Source organism: Dromaius novaehollandiae, chromosome 32 (genome assembly GCF_036370855.1).
Source record: "Dromaius novaehollandiae isolate bDroNov1 chromosome 32, bDroNov1.hap1, whole genome shotgun sequence".
Taxonomy (NCBI): Eukaryota; Metazoa; Chordata; class Aves; order Casuariiformes; family Dromaiidae; genus Dromaius; species Dromaius novaehollandiae.
The window spans coordinates 1,803,976-1,810,663 of NC_088131.1; the positions used below are offsets into that span (position 1 = coordinate 1,803,976).

At 53.3% G+C, this 6,688-nt stretch overlaps 1 long non-coding RNA gene across 1 annotated transcript; it reads right to left on the reverse strand.

Annotated features, from left to right (window-relative positions):
- Nucleotides 1–299: 299 nt before the first annotated feature.
- Nucleotides 300–6,225, reverse strand: LOC135324566 (uncharacterized). The gene is made up of 5 exons (XR_010385891.1): nt 6,078–6,225; nt 5,042–5,169; nt 4,471–4,637; nt 2,739–2,896; nt 300–2,067 (listed from the first exon to the last, which is right to left on the reverse strand). It is a non-coding gene; the product is annotated as an uncharacterized LOC135324566 (long non-coding RNA).
- Between the last annotated feature and the right edge of the window lie 463 nt (nt 6,226–6,688).

A 6,688-nucleotide genomic window follows, 5' to 3' on the forward strand; every position in this document is an offset into this window, starting at 1 on the left:
TGATCTGCTATTGCTTCAGTAACAGTGAAAGCCTGAACAAGGATAACGTGGTCCCATTCCTGACTGGGGCAGGCAATCTGGTAACAGCAGAGGTAGATGGGTCTGGGGAACTCAATCCCTTGGCTTCAGCCCCCACCAGCAAGGTCTCCCAGGCCATTGTGCCTAGAGTCAGGAGTCCTGAGGAGAAAAACAACCAGCAGGGCCTGAGGACTGAGGCAGGAATTATTGGTACGTGTACAGGATTGGATGGGCTGCAGCTGAGGATGCTGAGAACTGGCCTCTATCTCGCAAGGCCACTCTCTGTCATCTTGGAAAGGTGTGGAGACTCAGGGAGGACCCAATGACTGGAGAAGGGCAAATGTTACATTCCTCTTCCACAAAGGCCACAAGCACAACCTGGGCAACTACAGGCCGTTCAGACTCACTTTGATGAGGAGAGCGTCATGCAGCGAGCCCCCTCTGATCACATTTCCAGGTAAAGGAAGGACAATGAGGTGCCTGGGAACAGTCAGCACAGATTTCCTGAGGGGAAATCATGCCTCACCAACGTGATGGCTTTCTATGTTAAAAGAACTCTATTTATGGACGAACAGAGAGCAGTGAATGTCAGTTACCTCAACTTTCAGAAGGCTTTTGACACTTTCTCCCACAGTATACTTGCACACAAACGAGGCCTCTATGGTCTGAGTGGCTGGACAAGCAAATGGTCAAAGAACTGCCATCATAGTTGGATGATGGGGCTCCTCTCGCTGCTGAAACAGTGCTGATTAGGGGGGGTCTGGACTATCTCGGGGTCCAGATCATATTCCCTTTGTCTGGACCTTGGGAAATAACACCTACTATCACTGCTGGGGCAGTACTGATTTGTCAGGGCCTTGAGAGACAAGGGCAGGACCCGAAGAATGAAGACATATCCACCAGCAGAAACCGCAACAGTAAACAACCTATCGAGGGACCCAATAGGGAGCAGGAGACCCCAGACCTAAATATTACTATTGGTCCAAACTACTGTGTGAAGGGTGGAGAGCTTAGATTGGAAAGTATCATTGCCCAGGGATTTCTTTGTTCGGGGTCCCTCTTTGGAGGCACCCAGCCTGAGCTGTAATTCGAACGGAGTCAGCAGAACATCACTGGACTCGGACTGGTGGTAGCCAGCTCTTTCTCTCCTTTTCCAGCTTTCTCTATCTTTTCCCCTTACCCTTGTTCCCCTCTTCCCTTCGCCTCTCCTTCGCCTTTCCCCACCTTTTCTCCCCACTTTGTGGAAAATAATGTTAAACGGTTGTACGATATTTGACCGGTTTTAGCGTCTTAATCTCGTCCTTGGGATCGTAACGAAACCCCCCCGATATTGGATCGGGACAAGGGATGGGGTTGGATTTTAAATTCTGCGCCCCGATTGCTACATGAGCAAACTGTAAACCCTGACTGATAAAGAGTGAGCCCCACAAAAGAAAGGAATAACCCGTAACTCCTGGGTGAGAGACCCTCAGCAGCAAGCTAAACAATCAACCTTAAGTGAAAAATTCCAAACCCTCAGCTTTAAGCAACAAGCACCAAAGCACCCAAAGCTGTTTCCAGAGCATGGAAACAGTCAAGAGAAGCCAAGGAGTTTTGCCCGCAGCTTAGGAAGTTTTCCCTTCCTTTAGAAGTACAGCAGAACAGGAAGACAAGCACCAGAATTGCATTACAGTTGCTGTTTAGAGGCTTGGTTTTAGCCACCATTCAAATGTGAGCATGTGCAAGCGTCACTCCACGGGACTGCACTAAGCTGCACTTGCACTGAACCTACCTGAAAGCCTGCAAGCACTAATTCATCTCTGGGTCAGGCAATTAGTATGTTTGGTCCTCTCAGCTCCATGGGCAAACGGCCACAGCCAGCGGCGCCAGTGACCACGGCTAGGGGACGAACGCCTCGCACCTCCCAGCCCCACTCGCGTACGATGCAGCCCAGGACTTAGCCGTGTCCACGCCGCAAGTCAGAGCTCATCCTCCACAGCCGGCCGCGCATCTCCGCAGAGCTCCCAGCTGCGACGAGGCTCCTTCGACTGCCCGACTGGGCTTCAGCACCTGCAAAGAGGCCAGAGCGGTTACCGAGAGGCCGGGCAACTGCACGGCCCTCCTACTAGAACTGCTCCCTAGTCCAAGGCCCGTGATTGTTCCCACAGTCGTGACCGACCCTCCCGTGCTGCTTCAGTCACCCTCTCTGGCACTGCTTCATCGCAAAGATGTCAGAGCGGCTCTCACACACAGGCAGGCTCGCTCAGGCACCCGGCCACCTCCAGCCTTCGCTAGATGGTCCTCTGCAGGGAAACTGCCTCTGACGGACACTCTCAGAAAGCACTGTCCAGCCAAGGCAGGATAAAAACTGAGGCCTCCAAAAACTCCAGACTCCAGAGAGACGGAGCTGACGGGTTATGGTAGGTTGTGGTTTTGCTGTGTACTCTGGCGCTGTTGCTCGTACACACGTAACCCCATTTCTCTGCTATAGCAAAGTTACTTTTGTAGCTGGCTCCTAAAAGGAACCGTAACTTGCGACAGCAAAAATCCCGTCTGACGGCAGTGGTAACCGGTAGCTTTTCGCGGCAGCATATAGTTGTTGCCTGAGGTTCCGAACACCTAGGATTAACACAATCTATAAATACAAAAATACTGCCGCTACAGAGTGTAAAGCCAAGCCAAGATTTCTGCAACCGAAAAAGAAAAACCTCTTTGCGTCTGACAGAACGAGCCGTACGCACCAGTGCCTGTAGCTCAAGGCTAGCGACCCCTCCCAGGCGACGCTCTTCTGGCAGGCTGCGCATCTGAACTCCTCCCGTCCTGCCTAAGAGTCTCCGCTGGGACACGACGACTTTGCCAGCCAGCGCCTGTTGATGGAGGCAGAGTAAAATCCATCGCCCTGCAAAAGTACAGAGCAAAGAAAGAAGAAAAAAAAAAATCAAAGCTCTGCAGAAAATCGTAAGAATCCAAAGCTGTCTGCAAGCACAAAAGCGGATCTAATACGCACACGAGCAAGGTAAATGAGAATACACGAGCCACGAATACCGCTTCCCCCAGCCCCTGGTTTGGAAGCTACGGTGACAGTCAGGCTTGCCGTGACAGGGAAGTTAGACTAAGCAGCCGCTAGAGATTAATCTTTCAGAAACCTTCTGCGTCCGCATCTCTGGCACAACCGTGCTCTGCCCCTCCATCCATTCAGGCACACGCCAGAAGATCCACTGCTTGTAACACTTGCACAGTAACCACCCCTCTGCCCCCGCTCGTTAAGATCAGCGCCCGCTGTGCCACCTGGATAGAGGATACTCTGCTGTCTCTTCATTTCCCTGACGTTACTACTTTAGAAGGAACTGAACAGATTGGATTGCCCCTGTGCGATCAAAGCTAAAAGTCTCAAAGACGCTTATCAGCCCAGATTGCTGCTAAACAGTCTTTCTCACAGCCAGAGAATTTTTGTTCTGGCCCCAAAGGGGACGTAAGGGTGAGGCTACCGGCACTCACTTTCCTTTACCGCCATTTTCTAGCGGTGCTGCTCCCACAGAGTCAGCAGATGTGGAAAGCATTACCGAAAAAGGCTTTCCTTGTCCTGGGAATTTGAGGGCAGCAGGTTTTACAGCCACTTCTCCCAGTTCAGTGAAAGCAGCGTCACGTTCCGTGTCCCAGCTCCATTCATGACTCCCTCCCAGTACTTTCCACCACGGTCTGCTGATACCGGCAAAGCCACGTTAACGCTGCTGGAGGAAATTAAATCTTCCTAAAATTGCTCCAAGTTGGAACTGATGAGAAGGAGCCTTAATTCCACAAGGCTTTAACCCTTCTTCTATCCACCGTCTTCCTGTTTCCCCAAATACCATTGCCAGCTAACTAACCCGGGGCTCGCACTCATTGAGCCTTCCTGAAATTGATCTCTTAGTTTTACACTTCAGACACTTCTCTCTCGCTCGCTTCCTCTTCAGTAAATCTGGTCACTTGACTACCAGTCCCCTAAGATAATAATTTGCTGTCTCGCAGCTCTTAAAAGTATGATGCTTCACAGACACGTAAAGTCACACGCAGAGATGAATGTACGCAGCATACGTCTCGTAATGCGTACAGACCTTCCGTTATATGTTGGTGATCTATTATTTGAATCACTATTAACAGCGATCCTTCCTTGCCAGGAGGAACGGGCTTTCCCTTTTTCTAGCAGAGGGAGACAGCTTTCACTTGGCTCCATTTGATTTTATTACTTCAGCTTGCTTATATTCATATATAGTCTCTTCAACTTCAGCCACGGCAATTAATCTAAAAAAGTAAGTATTACATCTTTTCCTTTCCATAGCTGCATGGACGATAACAAAACAAAAGAGAAACAGCCAAAGCAAAGCTAAGGCACATACAGGTAACAGCAGCCACAGGGTAGGAATGGGTTACTTAGTCCTCAGCGCTGCCTCGGGGAGGCCGAAATAATGGCTAACAGTCATTATCGATAGTTACCTTAGTTACCCGTGCCAGAACGCCACCTCCTGTAGCAGTTCCTGGTGATATCGAGGGTCCACTGCATTTTGGCTTCCTTGTCTCATCCCGTCCCTTCGGTATTAATCACAAGAAAATGCTTGTCCGTCTCTTCTCTTTGTCAGCATTTGCTGTCCTTGGTGCCATCTCTGTAAGAAAGCGATAAACTCGCGTTTTACTTTCAGGGAAACACTTAGGTTTACGCATGATCTTTTTCTCTTTACCCTGTTTTCTCCCCCCCCTCCCTTTTTTTTTCCTTCTTTCCCTTAAAGGAAAGATATTAATACGGCACGTTACATCATATGTTACAGGGTAAACAGTCTGGAAACGTTACATACAGCAATTAGGGCTAGGTTATTAGGCAGGCGGGCACATCGCCTAATACTTACCTAATGCCATCTTCCATGAAACCTTATTTTTATTCTGCTTCGGTATTACTGTGACTGTTCTCAAACCCTTGTAGACGCGCACTTAACTGACAACACTCTCGATCTTTAACTACGTGGAAGAACGATAGCCCTTGATTTGCCCGTCTCCGTTTCAAACCTATTACCTTCTCGAGACAGCGCCTAGATTCCTCTTACGCTCGGATGCTGGCCTCACAGGCGACGACCAAAACGAACAACCGGATCCCCAGGTCTCGCTGCTTCTCTTCGAGATGTCCCCCTTCGGTGGACTACCCTGCCAAACAAGCCAAAAAGACTGCCGAGGCCGCGAGGGTATCAGGTGTTTGGACCACTTCTCCGAGGCTTTCGGGGTGATTGACGTAACCACGGCGGTAATTAAGAGTCCCCATTGTCCCACAGGCTGGAGCAAGACATTGTTGCTGCTCTGAGGAGGTGCCTAAAAGCCACGCTGTTTTCTGTAGCATCACTGGGGCTTCCCAGAGCCCATTGGTGTTCTCTTTGGCTTTTCCCGAGCCTTTTAGGTTTTTTAGGCTATTCCTTAGCCCACCATTTCATGGCAATGTTCTCCTTAAACATTGTGCACAGCACGATTATCCCAGATCAGCCACATCGTGTACGTACAGAGGCTTCTCAGAGGCGGCTCAGAAGAAAAGAGAGAAAAACCTCTTTGTCATCTGCGCATCCACCCGTCAACACTCTTCACCAGGAAGCGCTGTAAACTCCCGGTTCCCTGAAGCGGGACTGAGTCGAGGCGGAGACGCAGATCACATCCCATCTTTGTTAGAATGCCTCACTGCTGCGGGGCCCGGGCCCGGGAGTGGTTTTAGGAATGTTTGGGGCTTTGGACAGAGTGCAGGGGAAGGTCTGGAGTCAGTGACAACGTTGCGGCAGGGCTCAGAGGCGTTGTGGGGCCTGTGGGGGTGTTGGAGCAGGATTTATGGGTGGTTTAATGGCTTTGGGGGGGGCTGGTTGCAGGAAGGGTGGGACTCTGCGGGGCCCTCGGGGTGGGGGTGCCATCCCAGATGTGTAGGGAGCGCACAGGGGTGCCCCACGTGGCTGTCAGCTCGGCGGGAGGAGCCACCGGTCTCCCACCCCACCAGACGGGGGTGGGGGGGAGGGGAGAGGAGGAGGAGGGATCTATGAGCTCGCACAGAACGCCAGAGGAGGCAGCAGGGAACTCACCAAGGGCCCCGCATCCCAGAAGAGCTGCCAAGGAACCCGCGTCCCAGACGAGAGGAGCCATCAGGCTGCCGTGCCGCTGCTGGACACATCCAGACCCCCGCGCAGACACCCCCCCACACACTCCTCCAGGCTGCGTCCGCAGGGGCGAGCGCACGCCCTGGCTCGCGCTGGGGAGCAACCGCGGCCCTACAGGCGACACACGGAAAAGGGAGAGTCAGAGCCGCGCTCCGGCAGACCCGGCGCGGCGCGGCGCAGCGCGGAGCCAGGCCCGACCCCTCCCCCCGCCCCGCCGCCTCCACGCAGCGACGGCCCCACCAGCCGGGACACAGCCCGACGCCCGCGGCCACCCAAAAGTACACCCTCGCCTCACCAGGGCCCCCACATGCTCGACTCCAGGCGGCCTCTGCCCTCGCCCGCCGCCGCCCAGCCAAAACACCCGCCCTGCTCGCCGCCATCGCGCTCCCTGCTGCCGCGCATGCGCCGCCGGCCGCCAAGTGCGCGCAGCCGCACCGCGCACGGGCTGGCTACGGACCGCGCGGGAGGGGCGGGGGGGAGCGGCAGCGGCAGCGGCAGCGGCAGGGAGGCGAGACCCGCAATGGCGCCCTCGCGTG